Raw genomic sequence first — 22,811 nt, 5'->3', positions numbered from 1 at the left:
TACGTGTAAAAATGAGGTCCAGCTGGTTGCCCGACCTGTGAGTTGCTGTGGTGTGTAGTCTTTCCAAGTCAAATGAGGCCAGAAGAGTATTCAGTTCAATGGCCTGGGGTTTGTCCTGGTGTATGTTGAAATCACCAAGAACCACAAGTGGCCTGCCATCCTCTGGCAAGGAGGACAGCAGGACATCCATTCCTCAAGAAAGCTTGTCAGCTGACCTGGGGGGCGATAGATGACAACAACATGTATTTTTGTGGGTTGCATTGTAGTAATGGCATGGAATTCAAAAGATGTATTGTTACATAGTGAAGCATGTGGTGAAAAAGTCCAGTTATTATGAATGAGCAAACCTGTTCCCCCACCCCTACCAGTATGTCGAGGGGTGTGGGAGAAGGAGAAGTTGTTAGAGAGAGCAGCAGGTGTTGCTGTATCCTCAGGACGTATCCATGTCTCTGTCAGTGCCAGGATGCTGAGGGTGGACTGCGTGGCTAAAGCCGGAATGAAGGCAGCTTTGTTCACAGCAGACTGGCAGTTCCAGAGTCCCACTGAGAACGAGAGTGGAGCAGGTGTTGAAGTGCAAAGCGGCCGTAGGTTGTGTGGGTTGCGTTTTGTCTTGCATCTGTATCTTGTGAACGGTCTACAACAGATAACAGGGATGTGCTTGAAGGCATGTGTTATTAGTGAACTAGACATGTTAGTATGTATGTATAAGTAAAATAATAAAAGAGATAGAATAGAAAAATACTTAAGTGCTTTGGTGAGTGGAGCCTTGTCAGTGTCCTTGCTCGGTGGACTCGCTGGTCTTTACCCAAGTAGGTCTTCACACAAGGAGGGCTTCACACGAGGGCCACCACTTCCGCTGCCGCTCCGGCCAGCATTAAGTCCAATAAATAACAACTTTTACGAGCCGCTCAGTGGAAAAAAGCAGCCACGCCTTAATGCTACTTATCACAACAAAGCTAGTCACGTGGTCACCCGAAACCGAAACTCAGGGTTGCGCTGAACAAACGCAACTTCTGTACAGCGCAAATAAATTATGCTGCACTTAGCAATAAATAATACTCTGAAACCAGTGAAGCACTGTTTGCAGACACTAAAACGACGAAAGTTTTACACACACACACAGGATAACCAACCCGAAGTCTAAGCAAATCTAGCAACGAATCCTACGTGACAAGTTTAAACAAGTTTAGCAATTCTATCAGCTGAATACTATGGGACAAGTCAACACAAATATAGCGCAGCACACACCAAACACACGCCTAAGCTTAATCCGCGTTAAAGACAGTAAACAAACAGCACCTGATCTAGCAATGAATACCACTATAACAACGTTAAAAACAATGAAATAAACACACTTACATACAACTGCAGACTCCTGTAGATAGATCGCTTCTCAAGAAAACTGTATATATATATATATATATATATATATATATATATATATATATATATATATGATCTGTTGTAAAATTAGTTGTAAGAGTTATGCAAATGCAAAAACATTATGAAATAAAGTTTTTTTTCTGTATTATTATTATTATATATTTTTTATTTTTTTTTATTTTTAAAGGACAAGAACCGGTCATATACAATACATTAACGAATACAATAAGAATTCAGTAAAATAATTATATCTGATAAAAACAATTAAACAGTGATATATATTGTTTGTTTTTTGTATTTAAAATGATATAAACTACTTGCAGTTTATTCCTCTTTGGAGATTAACAACTGGCAATGGCTAAATGAGGTATGGTCAACTGAAATTCTGTATTATTATGGAATATTTTAAATACTATATTTAACAGGTCAATGTTAATTATATCAGATGCATAATTTGCATTTGGCCAGTTCATTACAACTTCAACCACAGTGAACCAATAGAAATGAATGAACTGATGATACGTCACTGTGGCAGGGCGGAGGGCGGTGCCAGGTCGTGATTATACACAACCGGTCCCTTATTAGGCTATTTAAGCCTCCGAGAGGGATAAAGGCCGATGGCAGACGGTGGTGCGAGGAGAGAGAGATAGTTTACGGACATGTCCGTCGTGTGTGTTTGTGTTGCCTGGAGTGGTAGGGCCGCTGACAGGGGTGGAAGAGTGTCCCCAGGAGTCGCCGTGAACGCGGAGGGGTGTTCTTTCTGCCGGGGATTGTGAGTCTGACTCCGGTCCGCCCGGGGAGAAGCGGCTGTCGTCTGCCTGAGAGGGTGGAGGAGTGATCGAGGACCATGTGACGGTGTATCAGAGAACCGGCGAGCAGGTTTTTTTTTCCATCTCTCTCTCCTCTCTCTCTCTCACTGCCGCTCCACATTTGCCTTTTCCTTCTCATTTAAATTTTGGGGGGTACTACACTGTTACAGGAAGTCCCCCCCATTTAATTATTTCTGTTTCCCTCCCCTTGTCCCATCCCTCATCCAGGTAGACGGAGATGACCTGCCGGCAGACGGGGCAAAAGGCACACCCCTCCCCAGTGAAGGGGGCTACGTCATGCCGGGGGCTCCCCTTCCTGAGAGAACGAGGGAGGAATGTGGCAGGGTGGAGGGCGGGGCCGCATCGTGATTATACACACCCGGTCCCTTATAAGGCTAATCAAGCCTCCAAGAGGGATAAAGGCCGATTGCGGGCGGTGGTGCGGGAGAGAGAGATCATTTACGGACATGTGTGTGTGTTTGTCTTTTGTTTAGATGCTCATTAAAATATTATTTAATTTGCCAAGCCGGTTCTCGCCTCCTCCTTTCCATTGAACTACGTTACACTCACACTGTAATGTTTGCATCTGTCTCTTTATTGCATAAGACTTTTGAGTTTCTTCTTCAACTTTTTTCTTCTCTTTCTAACAGAGCACAACAGAGACATGATGTCCCCAGAGGCCTCTCCCTTCAGGACCCCTTCCCCAAACATACATCTAATGTGTAAATTAATAAAAAAAAAAAATATTAAATTAAAAAATAAAAAAAAACTCCACATTCTTTCTCTCTGCCTCTCAGAATGTACAACATTTTTCTCTTTTTGATCCACTATTGCTGGATTATTCATTCTAATTGTCTGTCAGTGTAACAGATATTTGCCCATATCACAGGAGATTCTGTGCACTGGGGCAAATCCACAGCAGTGGGACATGGAAGATTGTTCTCCATGAGAAATGAAAGGACAATAAAGTGAGACTTATTAGAAAGACAATAGATCTGAAGAACTTTTAAAGTTTTTACATTCCTCTGAATATTCCCAAGTTTCTGAAATTCCCTTGTCCCCCTTCAACTAATTAAAATTTAATGAAAGAGTTTTGACTGTGTAATCGCAAATTGAGTTATATACTGTGGCAGTACAATCCGTAGTTAATACCACATAGCAACATAGAACTTTATACCAGAACACACACACAAAGTATGAATAGACTGTATAACACAGCAGTATTTCTGGGAACATACAGCATATAGTGCAAAAATATATTTATCTTAATGATTGTTTTCAAATAGGTTTCCCAAACACCCCTATGTCTTCCATTGGTTGGACAAACAAATAGCTCTACTTCAAACTCACACCATTGTTTGAGCCGTTAGCCACTTTAACACATGAATCCTGTTAAATTACATACAAATTGTTGGATTATCTTTTCCGTTTAATGTACCACATCTGCTAATCACATGTGCAATGGCTTTCTATCTCTTCACACATCAGCACCAACATGCAGTTAAAACTCTTATGCAATTTGTTGGAAATACATCACTCAGATGTATAAAGTGCTTTCGTTTCAATGTCTGTCCAAATTTGACAACATTTCTTTCCACGATGTAAATAATAATGTGTTCTGACTCCTGCATCACAGGCTTCCAACTAAATAGTGTATTAAGTATTTGGTAACACTTTATTTTACAGTGTCCTTGTTATACATATTACATGTAATGACTATAGTAATAACAGTAAATTATGCATAATTACAAACAACTAACCCCAAATTAAACCCTAACCATAACCCTATAGTAAGTACATGTTGTTAATTAATATAACTCAGTACTTACGTGTGTAATTACACTGTAACAAGGACACTGTAAAAATAAATTGTAACCAAGTATTTTTATTAGTGTACCATAATGTATTGTGTCCTTTGTGTTAAGTAGTGATTCTAAGAAATATAAATTGAAATAATATGATACAGCATTTTATATAGTTATGGTAAAACTTGGTCAAGTCTGTGAAGAAAATCAAAATCTAGCACATGTGTTGACAATGTTAAATGCTTGATAGCATAAGATGTGTTTAAATGCATACATAATGTATGTTAAACATGTTCGTATTCAGCAGAAAATATTCAATCCTGACTGAAATGCATGTTCTGAATGGTTGTTTAGGGGAATCAGACAATTCATATTGCACGTGTCTTCAGATCAGCAACCCCGACGCTCCTTGCACTTAGAAAAAATTTTTGTACACTTTATGAAAATAGAAAAATCCACAGTTCGCCTCATATTTTCTTTTTTTTTATAGAAATCAACCTATGGATGACATACTTATTATAGCTGTCTCAGCATATTAAGCTGGGGTAGGAGAAAGTATTTTTACACTTAAAAAAGTTACATACATCACCCTTAATTGAATTTGATACATGTTCCTCAGATGCTCAGATTAGTAATAAAATATCAAGTGGAATTACTGAGACAGACCTGCCTGAAGTTTTTTCAAAACAATTGTCTGACATCTCTTCTACTAAACACACAATATCGTATCCGCGCTTTGCTTTAATGGTGGTCCAACAGCGCTCATTCTTTTGTGACAGCTTCTACTGCGAGGTCAAGATTCCAATAATTCATTCACACTATACAGCAGATGAAAGATAGTCGTGCTGACAAAGAGGTGATTACTTTGCGGTCTGGAGTCTGAAGTAAAAATTGGGAAAATTAAAACCAAATGATTTTGTCACTCAAAAGGTAGCGTTTAGATGATATTAATTGAAATACATTACTCTTAGCAGCTGCTGCTGAAACATGTATTTTTGTTAGGCTCGTTTCGATTTCATATTTCACCCGCATCTCTGAAATCACAACCAGATGTTGTCATCGGCTCCCCTTCCTGTTTCCTCAGCCCAATTCCCACCAAGCGCAGGAACGTGACACTTACCCTGGAAAATAGAATAAAACAGAGGAGTAATGTACAGCTATTTCCTTTCATAAATTCTTTGGCCCTCTTGCCATGCTAGCACAAGTCTCATGTACATATTTTTTAATGGAAAGCAAAGCAGTGGATGGCTGTAAATCGGAGGTTGACAGCTACCACTGGGCTTTCAAGGCGTACCTGGGCGGCAGTGATATATGAGGGGCCATAGTCCTCGCGTGTGTAATTCCACCTCCCAGCCTGTAGGTGGACCTAATCCCTTAGCCAAGATAGATATGGGCTTTGTGTCTGTTGCGTGAACCTCAGATCCATCAATCGTCCACATAAACGATTGGATTACCTGTTGACAAACCCATCAGCCCGCTTTAACACTTCATTCACAGCTAGTGAGGATGGAGGATGGATTTTAAATCTACCTAATTGTTGGAATAATGTTTAAACAGACGCAGTTTTTGCTTCAAATAATTGTGACCAAAATATATTATCAGGTAAGTGTCACCTCGGTTGTCGCTCATAAATTTGTATGTATTTTCCCATCTTTTCCATTGGCTAAACCACACAGGTAGAGCACATAATTTAGCAGCTTTAAACAGTGTTCAATTGCATTTTGGACTGTAATATCATATAAAGTTCAGTTGGTCCTCAAGGGTTGGGCTCAAGCTGCCATTACAGCGTTTGACCCCTCATAAAGACACACTTCTTCAAACAGTGCTGTGGACCATGACATCATGGAGATTAGAGAAGTGCGAGGCACAACTGCTCCTCAGTGTCGAGTGGGCCCAGCTCTTTATGCACGCTGAACTAATTGAGTCTCTGGTCTGAGAAGTTGTTTGTGGTTTCAAAGTCAGGTTACAGCTCCCTGGTTTAGACCACACTCTGACCACTGAATGTAAAAATGGGCACGCAAATGTGAATTTTGTGTTTACATTTACACATTGCTACAAAAATAAATGTACTGTATACATACAAATGTGCATATCCTTTCTCTGTGTACTACAGTATTGACTCAGTAAACTTTTACCTACTGTTGAAATCGGTATCTAGAAAGCTCAGTGTGATTCACAATAGCATTCAGCTAGACAAAACTGGCATTCTTGTGCAGTATGCAGCCAGAATCAACAAAAAAGTAGAACAAAAATAAAATTTTGTATATAACAAACATTTCCATGGTTGACTGCCATGATGAAAAAACATCTAAACATTTTGACCATTACGGATCAAAAAATAAAAAATATTGTATAAAAGTATTGAGTGTTTACTGAAACAATAACTATGTTTTGAAGTAAGAATGAAATGTTTTGGGTGAGTTACTACATTTTTCAGACATGCTGTAGAGTTGTGACGTCCCATGAAACAGCTGTGACAATTGCACTTACAGTTTAGAGAATATTAAGACTGTTTAAAAAATTAGCCAAAGCAATTGAGGAAAACTGTAAATGCACAACCCTAGTCAGTATATTACAGTAGATGTTTCACAAGACAATATTTATTTTCTTAACAGTGTGAAATAGATTGATCACACTGTGTTTTTGGCAAGAGGATGTCAAAAGTTCGGCTGCTAAAATTGGTCTTTGCTTACCAAAATTTTACCCAGTGCCCCCAGTGGACAAAGAATTGTAATGTCCACAGGGTTGCGCCAAAAGCAAGTTGTATTTTTTTTTTGTAAATGATGTAATTCAGTCAATTTATATTTATTAACTCTACCCCTAACCCAAACCCAAACCCCAACCCTAAGCCTAACCATCAGCAAAAATGAAATCTTAGAGGGAAATGCAACCTCCGTCTTGCATTCATTATTGATTATGTGAATACTTCCTGATTCACACAAGACTAGAACCCATATCTCAGATAGCCATTTTACACCAAGATGGTTTGGGTTCCTGGGCCGGGATTCTCAATCAAGACATAAACATAAGATTATATGCTATGGCAAACTGTAAATATAACCATTTGCTACACCAATTTTAATAACGAATCCACTGTTACAGTTTATAGTACTTAGCAAGTTAAGCCCCATTAACAAGTTCATACAAAATAGTGTATGTCGTCTTGAGCGTAGATTTCATCTCTGGCAATCTTGTGGAGCAATGTAATATCATTGGGTTGCATTTTACTTAAAGTTTAAATATGTCCACAGAAACAGAATTAAAAGCTGTACACAAACACTGTGACACAGCATGTTTGTTTATGTTTGAGGTAGCCACGTAAAACTACCATGTAGCCATGTAACCCGTGATGTCACCACTCGGCTTTCAAGTCAGTGGAAAACACATTGAATTGATGCCAAAATCTCTGATGGAAGATGATGCTTGTTTGTAATTGAAGCAGAATGGTTGATTTTTTCAGGGTGCATGAACATTCGGAAGTAGCATGCTGATTTTTCAAGTTGGCCAATCACCGCTGTCTGGATGTAATTTTCCTGTTCCCGCAGCTCCAGAGTGATCAGTCACATGGCATTTATGGCTCAGTTGATTGGGTCAAAAATTGTGCATTAACTCAGGCACCAGCACCCTGTCAGTGAAATGTGGCTTGTGTTAGAAGAACAGAGAAAAAAAGTGTTGTTAGCAGGTTTGGCTGAAGTCTGAATGACCACCTGCAGTCCTAAATTGGGCAATTAGAACAGCAGAGTGTTTACTTATTGGGTAATGCTTGGTAGCGAGTTCAACTGTGCAAATCCACAGAGAGCCCACCCCGTAGGCTGACACCCCCACCCCAAAACATAGGAAAACACACAACTCTCTACACCTCTCAATCAATCACTTCATCCTGTCACTCTCTAATCTCTCTCCTTCCCCGGCTCTATCATCCCTCTTTCCTACATTCCTTTATTTCATTAACTGGATCACCAAAGCAAAATCCCGGTTCGGTAAATTTCCCCACCACCACCCCCCTCTTCTAATTAAGATTTCTCTCACCCCCTCTAACATGTTTTTTCTCTTCTGCTTCTCATCTCATCTCCCTTTCCAACCTCAGGCCCTCAACACAAGCTGAAAAGTTCTGCGGCTGACAAGAAATCAATGGAGTCTGGGCGTGGGGGTTCAGGTATCGGATTTCAGGTGGGCCCAGAGGTGCCTGAGTGCAGGCCTGCTAGCCCGGTAACACTGTCCACAGCCGTTAGCCTCCTGTGCCGGAGACGCAGAGTCTTTGGCTGCTGGATAAAAATGTCAAGCGCTAATAGGTTCCATTGTGATTAGCCAAGATGGGGTATACAAATCCTCAGCAGAAAATGTGTTAGAAACAATCTTTACAAGGTCTCAGGGCCCCCCAAACACCAAAACCACCACCTCCATCTTCTGAGATTCAGCCAACCCTTCTGAGCACCAGATGACTGTGGTTAATAAATAAATATGTAAAAAACATTGGATGAAAAAAGTTTCAATTAAGAAATGATAGCAGAAGCGGATAGCATGAGTGAAGAGTGCTGTCCAGTTGCTTTTAAAAAGGAAGGAATATGCATTAAGTGAGAGGGATGCTCGTTACCTGAGGATGAGCCTATCTGCCTCTCTCTGCAGTCACTAAAATACTGCAGGCGTATTCTTCAAGCTTTGCTTTCATCTCTTACACTGCCTACCTTCACTTCAGTGGCGGGACTATCACAAGTAATACAATCAGCTTTCATGAACAGCTGTTTAAGAGCCCTTGTTTATAGTGTGTTGTACACATGAGATGCTCTCCTAAGGAAAAAGAAGTTGGGTTTTCAGTGCATTGTAAAATTTTGCAGTAATGCATCCTCTGTGAGATGCTGGAAGTAAAAAAGTGAAAAAGTTCAGGAAAAGTTTGATACATTTTAGCGACGGACGGACGGACAGATAGATAAAAAATTAATTAATTTTCCAACTACAAGACGGACCTCAAGATAATTTAGCAAAATGGAAAACAACAACACATGTAAACATAAAAATGTAGTTTATTTATTTATAAATACTAAATATGAAAATGAATATGTGGTATTTTTCATGAATACAAGTATAACTGAAAGTGAAAGTGCAGAAAAGCCCCCTTATTGATTGATGTTGTTGCATGCTTGCACTGAATAGCAAAACAAATCCCAATTCTTTGTTTTTCATTTTATTCCATAAAATGCAAAATTAACGTTCAGTTTCAAAGCTTAGTAATTCTTTTAAGAAAGGTCCACTACATTTTACAAATCATTAAAAATGTTAGCATTATATTCTGGATTTCAAATAGATTTATTTAGACATGTAAATTTACTTTCCATGTATCCTTAATGAATCACTGTTGTATTCAAATAGTAATCAAATCTGGAATTACTGTTTTGTGAGAGACAAAACCCGCAACAAGTATAATTACTTGCTAATTATTTATGTCATAATAGCATAGAGTGGGCCCCTTGATCATGTAGTTATGAGTTTAATGTAAAGGTAATAAAGAGACTGGGCATTAAATTGAACTTATAGTTAATAAACAGCTGGCCCCTGTGTATGCAACTGTCACTTAAAATTATTTGTGCTTTTCTTAATGCTTCCTGTTACCTCTCAAAAGCCCACAAGTGCTCTCCGTTCCTGCCGGTCTAAATCAGCCCACTGTGGACAGTGCACAGACTTCTTATTAGAGTGGATAGGGATGATTTGGAAACATGTTAACGGTTGTGCAATTGGGACAGACAGGAACATCACAGTGTTTATGTCAGTTTTGTCTAGGGTGGGGAGCGTAGATGAAGCCGACATTCCCTGCAAATGTTCAGCAGGGAATGAGAGAAATTCAGAAGGCTTGAAAAGCTCATTAAAGCCGAGTAGAACTGGACTCTGCAGCATTCTGTTGATGCAAGCACCACGGGTCCGGTCAACAAGACATTACACTGCTGTTACATACACACACTCACACTCAGCATGTATTTGTATGTCTGCTATAATGTGTATAATGCAAAGGCAATACTAAAATATTTGATGGTAATATATTTGTAATAAATGATAATAAACTATTAATAACAAGACATTGGCTTAAATAAGTGATACACATTTTGAAACTATAAATAAATATCAAAATTTAAACCACTGTCATGTATATCAGTTATACTGACATTTGTAAGGCCAGTTTGAGGGTCAGCTGTACATCTGTAAACTATCTGTAAACTACTAATTTATTAAAAAATTCTGAGCAAGTCATTCATAAAACCCCAATCATTTTACAATGATCCGTTTTTAAAATAAATTTCAACATGTTCATTTCATTTATGTATTTATTTTTACCCTCCACTGAGACTGAGCATTCATTCTGAAATGCATATCCATCCATTATTCAATGGTCTAAAAATATGAAGCATGTTCTTCACACATCCACATATCATTATAAGAAAAACTCTGTGTCAGAGCACCTCATCTGTATGTCAGCTATCCTCCCAAAATCAAATCACTCTGAATAACTTACAGCAAATTACAAAATCACGATGGACTTCAATTAACGTCAGAAGCTGCGGTGAACCCTGAAAAACATTTTTATATTTACACTGACCTCTTGACCTCCTCCACCATCTTTTCCATAATCTCCCAAGACCCACATTTCCTTTTCACTGTAGCCCACCATTCTTTACAAGCTTTTCTGCTTCTAATGAATTTCCTGTCATGCAGCCTCAAAAATGTCAACACTCAATCACACAGTAATGGAATACTAAACCTGTCCAAATTTCTCTCTTTTTTCGCAGACCCTGCCATTAGAACATTCTTTTGTTTGCAGCCTTGGATCTTTAAGCCATTCTTTATTGTTCATATGGTTTCGTAATGTATCCAACATCTGCGCGGGGAAGACAGGGGCCGTGAGTAAAGTGAAACCTTGTAAAAGTTGTTGAACATCCAGAGCTTGTTTCTATGTGGGGGCCATTTTAGACTTATCATATAGCGGAACAACTCCCAGAGCAATTGGCCCATACAGAAAAGTCTGAGAGAGGACAAGAAAGAGCCGAGCTTTTATAGATTCACACAGACATGCTTTAAAAATGTAACCTGGCCCAAATTATTGTAGGAAATATAGTGAATTAAACCAAGTGAAAAATATTAATTCTGAATAATGCCATAATGTCAATACATTCTCTTTAAAAAAAAAATATTTAAAAAAAAATATACAGGTGAAACTCGAAAAATTAGAATATCGTGCAAAAGTTCATTAATTTCAGTAATTCAACTTAAAAGGTGAAACTAATATATTATATAGACTCATTACAAGCAAAGTAAGATATTTCAAGCCTTTATTTGATATAATTTTGATGATTATGGCTTACAGCTTATGAAAACCCCAAATTCAGAATCTCAGAAAATTAGAATATTGTGAAAAGGTTCAGTATTGTAGGCTCAAAGCGTCACACTCTAATCAGCTAAACACCTGCAAAGGGTTCCTGAGCCTTTAAATGATCTCTCAGTCTGGTTCAGTTGAATTCACAATCATGGGGAAGACTGCTGACCTGACAGTTGTGCAGAAAACCATCATTGACACCCTCCACAAGGAGGGAAAGCCTCAAAAGGTAATTGCAAAAGAAGTTGGATGTTCTCAAAGTGCTGTATCAAAGCACATTAATAGAAAGTTAAGTGGAAGGGAAAAATGTGGAAGAAAAAGGTGCACAAGCAGCAGGGATGACCGTAGCCTGGAGAGGATTGTCAGGAAAAGGCCATTCAAATGTGTGGGGAGCTTCACAAGGAGTGGACTGAGGCTGGAGTTACTGCATCAAGAGCCACCACACACAGACGGGTCCTGGACATGGGCTTCAAATGTCAAACGTCTTACCTGGGCTAAAGAAACAAAGAACTGGTCTGTTGCTCAGTGGTCCAAAGTCCTCTTTTCTGATGAGAGCAAATTTTGCATCTCATTTGGAAACCAAGGTCCCAGAGTCTGGAGGAAGAATGGAGAGGCACACAATCCAAGATGCTTGAAGTCCAGTGTGAAGTTTCCACAGTCTGTGTTGGTTTGGGGAGCCATGTCATCAGCTGGTGTTGGTCCACTGTGCTTTATTAAGTCCAGAGTCAACGCAGCCGTCTACCGGGACATTTTAGAGCACTTCATGCTTCCTTCAGCAGACAAGCTTTATGGAGATGCTGACTTCATTTTCCAGCAGGACTTGGCACCTGCCCACACTGCCAAAAGTACCAAAACCTGGTTCAATGACCATGGTATTACTGTGCTTGATTGGCCAGCAAACTCGCTTGACCTGAACCCCATAGAGAATCTATGGGGCATTGCCAAGAGAAAGATGAGAGACATGAGACCAAACAATGCAGAAGAGCTGAAGGCCGCTATTGAAGCATCTTGGTCTTCCATAACACCTCAGCAGTGCCACAGGCTGATAGCATCCATGCCACGCCGCATTGAGGCAGTAATTAATGCAAAAGGGGCCCAAACCAAGTACTGAGTACATATGCATGATTATACTTTTCAGAGGGCCAACATTTCTGTATTTAAAATCCTTTTTTTATTGATTTCATGTAATATTCTAATTTTCTGAGATTCTGAATTTGGGGTTTTCATAAGCTGTAAGCCATAATCATGAAAATTATATCAAATAAAGGCTTGAAATATCTTACTTTGCTTGTAATGAGTCTATATAATATATTAGTTTCACCTTTTAAGTTGAATTACTGAAATTAATGAACTTTTGCACGATATTCTAATTTTTCGAGTTTCACCTGTATATATTTCTTGCAGTGCATTTTTCCAACTATTCTACAATTACTACATGCAGTTTATAACTTTCATTGACAGACTATATAGAATATTTGTATTTCTAAAAATGTAACATTTTATATTTATACATTTAAAATGTAACATTTAATATCTATAAAAAAAATTTTTTTTTAACATTTAATATCTATACCAAATTTTTTTTACATTTGTCACAACACTGTCAGGATAATTTAAAATTAACTAGTGAAGGCAAAAGGGGTTATTAAACATGTTTGACTATCAGTTACAGGACCAAATATATACAGTTTCTCTTATACATATTTGCATATCTTAATATAAAAAATGTATGTTTTTGTAAAAAAAAAATACAAAAATCAACAACCCTTTGTTCTTTTTTTTTTTTTTTTTGTCACAGTGCTGAAATTTGAGTTTGATATACCTGGACACACTCCATTTTACCCAAAGCTGAATGAAAAGCCATCTGAAGCAATATCAAGAGCAAAAAGTGTTTTAAAATAATTTTCCCAAAACATATGGCTTGACATACATTAACTCTGCAAAATATATATTTGATATATTAATTTATTTTCTATTTGGCCCTTTGCTTTTCAGGGTGTGACGACTGTTTTCCTCAACCAGGGGCTATTTCAGTGTGTGGTGGTGCTCCCCCCTCTTCCCGAGAGATGACTGAAGAATGGACCTGTTTGTGGACAGACTCATAAAGGCCCGTCCGGAGCTCCTATTTTTTTTATTTGGAGCGTGTGCGGCTGTCTGTGAAACCAGACCTGGTCTTCGGTGAGCACTTAACACCTGTAATGAACAGTTGTGAGTCCTCACCCAGCAAGCATGACCCCGTGACTCTGCTATAGCCCTGCGGCAGGACCCTGTCTCAGGGTCACACGCTTTCTATTTTCCTTGGCCTCGGCTGGTCGTATCAGCTCAAGCTTTCAAGGAGAATCAATCACTAGAGGTGCTCACAAGATATTCAATATGAACTAATTTTATTTGCCGTTATAAGGCTATAAATAACTGCCATAAAACAAGACTCTCACATATACCAGGACAAAAAGTACACTGTACATCCTTAATTGAGTTGAGTTTTTTTTTTTTCTCGGAAACAATGCAGGCCATCTGCCGTCACCATTAACATTCCTTAACATTTTATTCCTGAGTGTCTTGACTTAAGCCTGGTGAACACTGCGATTTTAGCCACGATCAGTAGCTGTCCTGACTCGCATGGTGCCCAAGGTGAGATCAGACATGAGACGTCCCATAACATCCTTCAAAAAAGGGTATGTACCACATACCAATGTTTACTATTAAAATATCAACACAGGTTGTTTGGTTATTTGACTAACTTGGCCTGTGCTGGTTTCCCAATGTCCAACTATTCATAACTTCTGTCAAGCTACACTTTTTGAAAAGTAGGTACTACAAACAACCATATTGAGGCTATAAAATAACAAAATGGCTTTTAATAATATAACTAATAAACTCTAATAAGTAAAACTTTATAATAACTTTTGTTAATAAATTACTAACAAACATTATATTATAATTGACAGATCATTAGTTAATGTATACAGTATTCAAATAGTTAGAAATATGACATAATGCACTTCAGTAATTTGCATTAACTAATGATATGTTAAGCATTGTATGCAAATTCAAATATTTACAAATAATAATAATAAAAAAACAACTGTGTCATTTATAAAATATTAAAAATAATAAAATGTTAATGTTTTTTTCTCCTGAAACATGTCTCCCAGTACACTGTAGCTTCTGACTAACAGACACATGCTATTTTCTGGATCGTTCCTTTTTGAGCATGTTTGACAGGTCTTGAATGAACGCACACCTATTGACAGAAACTGTCATTTAAAGCTGCACTATGTAATAATTTTTTGGCTAAGAATGAACAAATTGCTAAAATGTATTTTTAATCTCTTATTGATTGAGTACATAAACAATCAGTGTTCAAAAAAAAATTCATTTCGGTAAGCCTATATCCCCATTAATGCTCGTTTTATGTTTTTAGTTTGCAGTGTTATTAGGCCTACAGTTTCATTTGCTTTCTCAACTGTCGTGTTCATTTTTTACGTTTTTTCATTTAGTCACAATTTTAGTCTTTTGACGAAAATGTCAAATTCATTCATTTCAGTCAGTTTTACTTTGACAATGACGTGTGAAATGGTAAAAAAAAACTGTCAAACTGGAACAGACTCAACTTTAATCAAATATTCAAATATTTAGAAAATGTAAATGTAATCTAATCTTAACATGTATCAAACATACAGTATAAATGTACATAGGCCTACTGTCCTTGGGAAAAACCTGAGCTCCTGAAATAATAATAAATAGACTGAATAGTAGCTACTTTTTGAAGTTAGCCTACTGTACTCTCAATTATTCATGCTTTAGAGACGTATTCATTTTCCGTGAAAGTGTAGCATGTTTCTTATGGAAACCTCGTATTCACAACGCAAGTTACGCAATGCAAATTACGATTATTCTGACTAGTGCATCATTTAATTAAAGTTCACATGTTCATTTTTTTTAATGTTCAGATGAAAATTGTTCCATAAATGTTGTGACTCATGTAGCTCAAGCAGAGAAATGCCCAACACACTGATTAATGGATTAAATGAATCCATATCTAGTATCTTCTTCTTTTTATAGATTATCAAGATGTTTCTTCTTCTGTTTATATCTTGCACTGTTAATACCTTGCAGTATAATTTTTATAATTATATTTTTGTGAACAGTATGCTTTAATAAAATAATTTAATAATCTTCAAGATGTGCCTTTTTTGTTTTGTCTTCATTATCGTTGATGACATCCAAAACCTTTCGTCAACACACGTTATCATCATTGATTTCACTAACGAGATTAATAATGTAAAAATAATGAAGTCTTACATTGAACTAGAATCAGCAGTCTCACGAGTTTCACCTCTTAAATTGATAAGTATAATACAATACAAATATCAATAGTCTATAAAACACTTAAATAATCATATTAAAATATACTTGTAACTTGTGGTGATTCCCCTGTTCTCTACATAAAACCACTATCATTCATTCAAAATATGTAAATAAGAGTGTGGTTTATCTTCATCAAAGCAAGTAATATTTCATTTTTAAATGTTTAATCCTTTAACATAACAATATCAACATGAAAATAGCAGGTTAAGACTCTGGCTCTGAATATCTTCCAGTCGTGATCACACACAGGCGATGTCCAGGAAACCTCAAATCATGAGATTCATTCACCAGAGCAGTAGTGTCGAAACACGACTGACGTAAAGTGTTCTTACGCAAATTGCTTGCAAATTGAAATTTCAACAACAGATGTCGCTAAAGAGCACAAAGTTACGTAGAGCAGCCGTAAATTTGTGTCTGGTTGCATGCTGTTACTTTTTTCCATAGTCGAGATTCTGTAAACTCTGATTGGTGGATCCATGAATGACCTCGCTTCTGGATTGTGGGTAGTGTAGTACTTCACTGGGAATTCAACCTTTGAGTTCATTTGTTGACCAAATCTCGTGACTCACGAGCACCTAACCACTGCTTGTAATAATACATTTTTTCCTGATTTTGAAAGCATTGCTTCATGAATGAATGCTGCTATTTCACTCAAGCAAATGATCCACTGCCACATTGCAGGAAAAAGAGGAAACATTGAGAGGAGGCTAGCTCAATGACAAGTGTTTAATGTGAGCGGTGGGAAGAGATCTGTGGCGGTACTCACCCTAGCTGTCCGAACGGTGGACTATCCTATGTTTTGGGGGGAGAGGGGTGCAGGTGTTGAATAGTACACTACAACTGAAATTGATATTTTGGTAGCTCTTACAAAAGTAAAAGGCTAGTTATCTAAATAAATTGTCTGATTTCCGGATTTATGATGAAATTAATATTCTCTCTTTAAGGATACAGTATACTATACATTTCTTATTGAGGCAATAAACACACATTTTTGCTCCCAGAGTAGGTTATTATTATTGTTGTTGTGTTATTAATGTCTGTATCAAGCAACTAAATTTAACAAACACCCCTTACACAAACTATTTTGTGGTAGCTCAAAGTCCAATGTGCATAAAGGCAAAAATAAATAATAATTTGTAAACCTTTATAAATATTTAAAATGTATGAATAGTTTCAACTTAGATTTCACATTGAAAAAATATGAAAAAATAATTAATAAATAATTTGTAAAGATGTATGTATATATATATATATATATATATATATATATATATATATATATATACATATATACAAACAAGCAAAATGTGTGGCCTTACAGACCTTGGTTACTAATTGGCTGGAAATTAATGAATAATTTGTAAGCATGAATATAGTTTGAAGTAGGGAAATATTGTTTTTATATATAGTTTCTGAAGATATTTGAAAATGTACAAAAGTGCAGGAGCTCATTTATAAATAATTTCTGGAAAAAGTCTGAAAAGAATTAAGCATTCAATGTACAATTATAGTAACAAATGATATGTTAATCGCTATATAAATTATATATTTTTTTTAAATAGAAAAAAAGAAACCAAATGGGCAATATAGGAATGAAAGCTTAACAAGTTTTTGAATTTACATGATCTGTTTAGCATTAAAGTTATTCACTATTAAACATTAACAAGTGCATTATCTTATATTTCAAATTATTTGAATATTCGTTAACTAAAAATCTGTTAATAATATTTTTTCAATGATCTTTTAATGAATGTTATTATAAAGTGTTAACCTGTAATCTAATTATTATATTTTATTCTACTAAATGCTACGCAATTTATCTGGCACTAAAACAATGACACAATTAGGGTGAACAAATTAAATGAATGGAGTGACAGCATAAAATTGACCAAATAAATATATGTAATAAAACGCTTTAAATTGAAAATAAATAAATGTACACTAAATACAACTAATAAAATCCTTTTATATTACCAATCATTATATAAGCAATTAAATAAATTATGCATGAATTAAAATTAAACCCAGTAATGTAACAACAGGAACGCCGACCATTGTATTAAGGTAAAAGTACATTTGTTTCATTAGAAATTTACTTGAGTTAGAGTAAAAAGTATCCACTTTTAAACCTACTCTAGAAGTATTATTGTATTTTTTTTTAAAGTTTCTCAAGTAAATGTGACGGAGTAAATGTAGCACGTTATGGCCCACCTCTGTTTACAACTAAAATTCAACTTGCTTTTTTTCACTCTGTGGACATTTCACTTAGAAACTGGAGCTCACAAGTGCCCTTATGTCCACCAACATTTCCAGCCATTTTCCGGCCACTGGGGACATTTTCTATTTTTTTATTTACTTCAGCAATGATCGCCGAAGATATATATTGTACAGTCCGAAATAAACGAGTTAATATCAGACAGTCTACTTTGATTTTGATAAAGATCTCACCGGGTCATATCTTACAATCTGACAAGCAATAATCTTAAAGGACAGGAAAAAAATAGTACAGTGTGCAACTGACTTGCATTTGAATCAAAGAAAGATGTGGGGGAGAGAAAAATAAAGAAAATAAAAGAGTGAGACAGAGACCGATGTGATTATGAAGTAAAAGGAAGCCCCATTGATTTCCTGTTTTATTAAATGTGGCACCACAATCATGTTTTTGCCTAGTTGTGTGGGTGTTTGGAGAGTGGAGTAGATTACAGGGGGAGAAGATTTATTGTGTTGCTCTCCAGGGGTCAGGTCAGCATGTGTAATACAATGTAATCACAGGCATTAAGTGGACAGGGGCATGGACAATGTCTTCCTTTTTAAGGCATATTAAAGCACATTAACTATTGGCGAGTACGCTGACTGTCCTGCTTACTAACGTATTGGCCTGCTTTATTTACATTTACATTTATGCATTTGGCAGACGCTTTTATCCAAAGCGACTTACAGTGCACTTATTACGGAGCAACTTGGATTAAGTGTCTTGCTCAAGGACACAATGATGGTGGCTGTGGGGATCGAACCAGCGACCTTCTGATTACCAGTTATGTGCTTAGTCCACTACACTACCACCACTCGCGTTATGAGTGAGAGTATTATTTAAATCTGTGTTATAAGAGGGACTTCTGATGTCAAACAGAGATGGTTGTGTCATTGGTTGTGTCGGTCAACCATGCAATGCCATCAGTGTGTTTTCTTCTGACATGTCAAGCATTTGTTTTATTAGCAGACCACACGTTTCTTAACCCATGCACTCTTTCCTCTTCCTCCTGGGACATTCACTTCCTCTTCTTATTACCAAGTGATTCCAGAACCTTCAGCAGATTAGATGAGTTCTAGAAGATTAAGGTAGCAAACATGATGCAGAATGGCAGAATTCCATACAATGCAAGTGACTGGTGATCAGGCACTTGAAGCTTCAAAAAGGAGATAAAGTCAGCATAAAAGTAATACATATGACTCCAGTTGTTTAATTCATGTTTTTTGAAGCGATCCAGTTTGTTGGGTGAGAAAAGACCTACAACAGACCTTTTTCATTGTACATCTAGACGCCATCTAGCACTAAGTGCATGCATCAAGCAATAGGAAGTTTAATCAAGCTTGAAATCATGATCGTACCTCAAGTCTGCAATGAAATATGTAAAGAGAAAGGAGTTATATTTGATTCTGTTCCCACCCAACACCAACTGGATCACCAACCGGATCACTTCAGAAGACATTGATTAAACCACTGGAGTTGTATGGATTACTTTTATAGTGTCCATACCTCCTTTTTGGAGCTTCAATGGCCTATTCACCATTCACTTGCATTGTATGGACCTACAGCGCTGAGATACTCTTCTAAAAATATTTGTGTTCAGCAGAAGAAAGAAAGCCATACACATCTGGGATGGCATGAGGGTGAGTACACAAAAATTGAACTTCTGTCATAATTTAAAGTTTTCCATTAAGGCTATAGACAATTTAAATAAAAATAGCTTCTGCTTTTCAGCATGAATTAAACAAAAATGTTTTATTCACACAACATATAATTATTATACAATTATATACAGAATATAGTTGTATATAAATTAGGGCTGTCAATCGATTAAAAACTTACATTAACTTACATTACATTAAAATGTACAGAATATATCGACATCACAATTAAATCTCTCTACAAGAAAATAATTAGTGAGGTAGTACAGTACTTATAAATAAATTTGAAGGAAATTTCTTTGATTTTGTTCGTGATTAAATATTTATGGGTAACTTCTAAATTTTGGAAGTCCAGCCACACCCTGCGTCAGACATGCTTGTGTAGTGTCTCTGGTGTGTTGCATCATAAACATAAAATGTTTAGGTCACTGTGTCAAGTTAAATATCGTTTAATACGCAATGTTTAAACACATCTTGAGATCCCTTAGTTCGCATTTGTTCTCCTTCAAGTGTTTTGAATGCAAGAACGTGACGCTTGTTTGTGTTGTTCTGCCCACTGAAGTGTTTTCTTCACTGTATAAACTGCTGCGTTGCTCGACAGCCCTAATATAAATAAATGTAACATATTATATATAAATATATATATATATATATATATATATATATATATATATATATATATATATATATATATATATATATATATTAGGGCTGTCGATGTTAATTCAGTGCGATTAATTTGACCAAAAAATTAAAACAAATTTACGCCATTAATGGTAATGCCCCCGGACCGTAATATGGAAGATTCCTGACAAATGCAAGCTTGTAGTACCACCTGTTTACTCCAGAGGGCAGTAAGTGAAACTTCAGCTGTGTGGCAATGTGCAGTTTATACAGTGAAGAAAAACACCCTTGAGCAGCAGAACAACACAAACATGCGTTATGTTCTTGCGTTCAAAACACTTGATGGAGTGCAAATCCAAACTAAGGGATCTCAAGATGTGTTCTAAGTATTAAATTATATTTAACTTGACACATTGACCTAAAAATGTTATGTTTATGCATGTCTGACGCAGGTGTTCATTGACGGGTCCTTAAACAAGCCCTCATAATAAATCTCGAACTTATTGACAAATTCACTTGTGAAATGGATTGCTGTGAACTGTATGCCAATGATTGACTTATGATCAATAATATGATAGTAAACAATACATTGTATTCTAAAGCCGCTTTTTGTATTGTCTTATCAATGATGAACTCTTCTGCCACAAGAATGAAATGTATAATTATATATATATAATTTTTAAATATTTAAATAATTATTTCATCATTATATATTGAATTATATTTATATGAGGGGCTTTCTCAGCAAATATTTGTATATGCAATTAATCACGATGAATTAATCGGGACACCATGTAATTAATTCGATTAAAAATGTTTAGCCAGTCCGCCCCTGATCGACCCCAAAGTGCGTCGGACCACCAGGAAAATGTCCGGTATGCCAGATTAGCAGTCCAGCCCTGAGTGTAGTACTGTAGTATATAAATATATTTTAATGGTATCTGATCTTTTATGTTTTTATTTTCTGTTTTGTTTTTTAACACATTAAATGTATTTAATTAATTACATTAAATCTATTTTCACACATAATGTTAGATCAAATTAAATTAAATTAAATTGAATGTAAAAATTGAAAATGAAGTAGAAATAAAAACTAAATTAAAATTAGAAATAATAATAACTCTGGTTGTAAGACTAATGCAGCTATCACTTTCTTAAGTCTTTGTTTGAGTGGAGGGAAAAAAGCTGCAAATAACTGAAATGTCAACAGAACGCAATAATAAGTGTGTTGAAGGACATTTTTGTCTACATAAATCTAAAGCATTTGCTTTCATTCTGAAACACTTTGAAGTTTGTTCAGCAGGATTCTAATAATTTGTTTTTTGCGTTTATATTAACAAATTGTTTTTCTTAGTTGTGAAGGTTAAAATAAGTTTAAAATATTGATGTTGATTTAACAGTTACATTTTTAATTCAGAATCTTGAACAGATTCATTCGGACTCAACTCGACTCTGACTCAGCCTGTTATGGACTCGGTCTTTAGTCCGACCTTTGGACTAGGACTCGACTCTGATTCGAATGTTTAAAGACTCAGACTGGACTCAAACCCAACACTAAATAATCATTATTATGTTTATCTATGTGCCTTCAGCACATAGCGCAATAACATCAGATAAAGAAGAACAACCTCCAGGATGTTGCTTTCATAATACCCTCAAGACACTGACGCACTGGAAAAATGTATCAAACCTGAGTGTTTCTAAATCCTTAAAGATCCCTGCTGTGTAGTGCCTCAATGTGTGATCCTAAAGAGAAATCCACTCTGTGGTTTTGGCTCATTTGGGGAGCATGGACATGGCCGTATCTCAGGCAGTCATGATGAAAAACAGCAGAGATTACTCCAGCTAACACTGGGAGCATCACTCATAGTGCAGACACTGATGATCATTAAATAGAGATCAAACTGGCCTCTCTCCTCACTGCCTGCTTGTCTTTACTCTTGTTGGTCAAAGGGGACAGGTAATGCATGTCGCCACGCTTCATTTAGGACTAAACCATTTTACAGGTCCTTCCTGGACCCATGGACTCTGCTGTGAACATTAGCGAACATGAATATAGATTGATTAACCTATTTAAAGTAATATTTTACTCAAACAGGAAATGGAATCTGAAACCATTAACATCTCTTGTAGAATTTTCTTGTTGTTTGAAACAAACTGCAGCTTTTTTTAGGGCTGCCAAAATTAACTGATTTAGGCAGGGTTTCCCAAAGCACTAAGTAGAACGTTAGTAGCACTTAAGTAATATTTCATCTCTAAGGCGAATTTCCCAAAAGCACCGTTATCTAAGTAGTTCGTAAAAACATTCGTAAATTAACGAGCGCTTTGAACCGCTCTTAAGTCCATTAAGTGCAACTTAAATGTATCTTTCTGGCATCTTTTACAGTTTATCAAAGAATATTGTAAAAGTTTCAAATTTTATAATATACTGTTATCAAAAACGAAAGCAACATTTTTTAATGTTTTAAAAGTTTTTAGTTTTAGAGTTCAAAGTTAAGCTCAATCGACAGCATTTGTGGCATTATGCTGTTTAAACAAATTGGACTGTTT

The sequence above is a fragment of the Xyrauchen texanus genome, chromosome 19 (assembly GCF_025860055.1).
Source record: "Xyrauchen texanus isolate HMW12.3.18 chromosome 19, RBS_HiC_50CHRs, whole genome shotgun sequence".
NCBI lineage: Eukaryota > Metazoa > Chordata > Actinopteri > Cypriniformes > Catostomidae > Xyrauchen > Xyrauchen texanus.
This window is presented reverse-complemented; position numbering follows the sequence as displayed.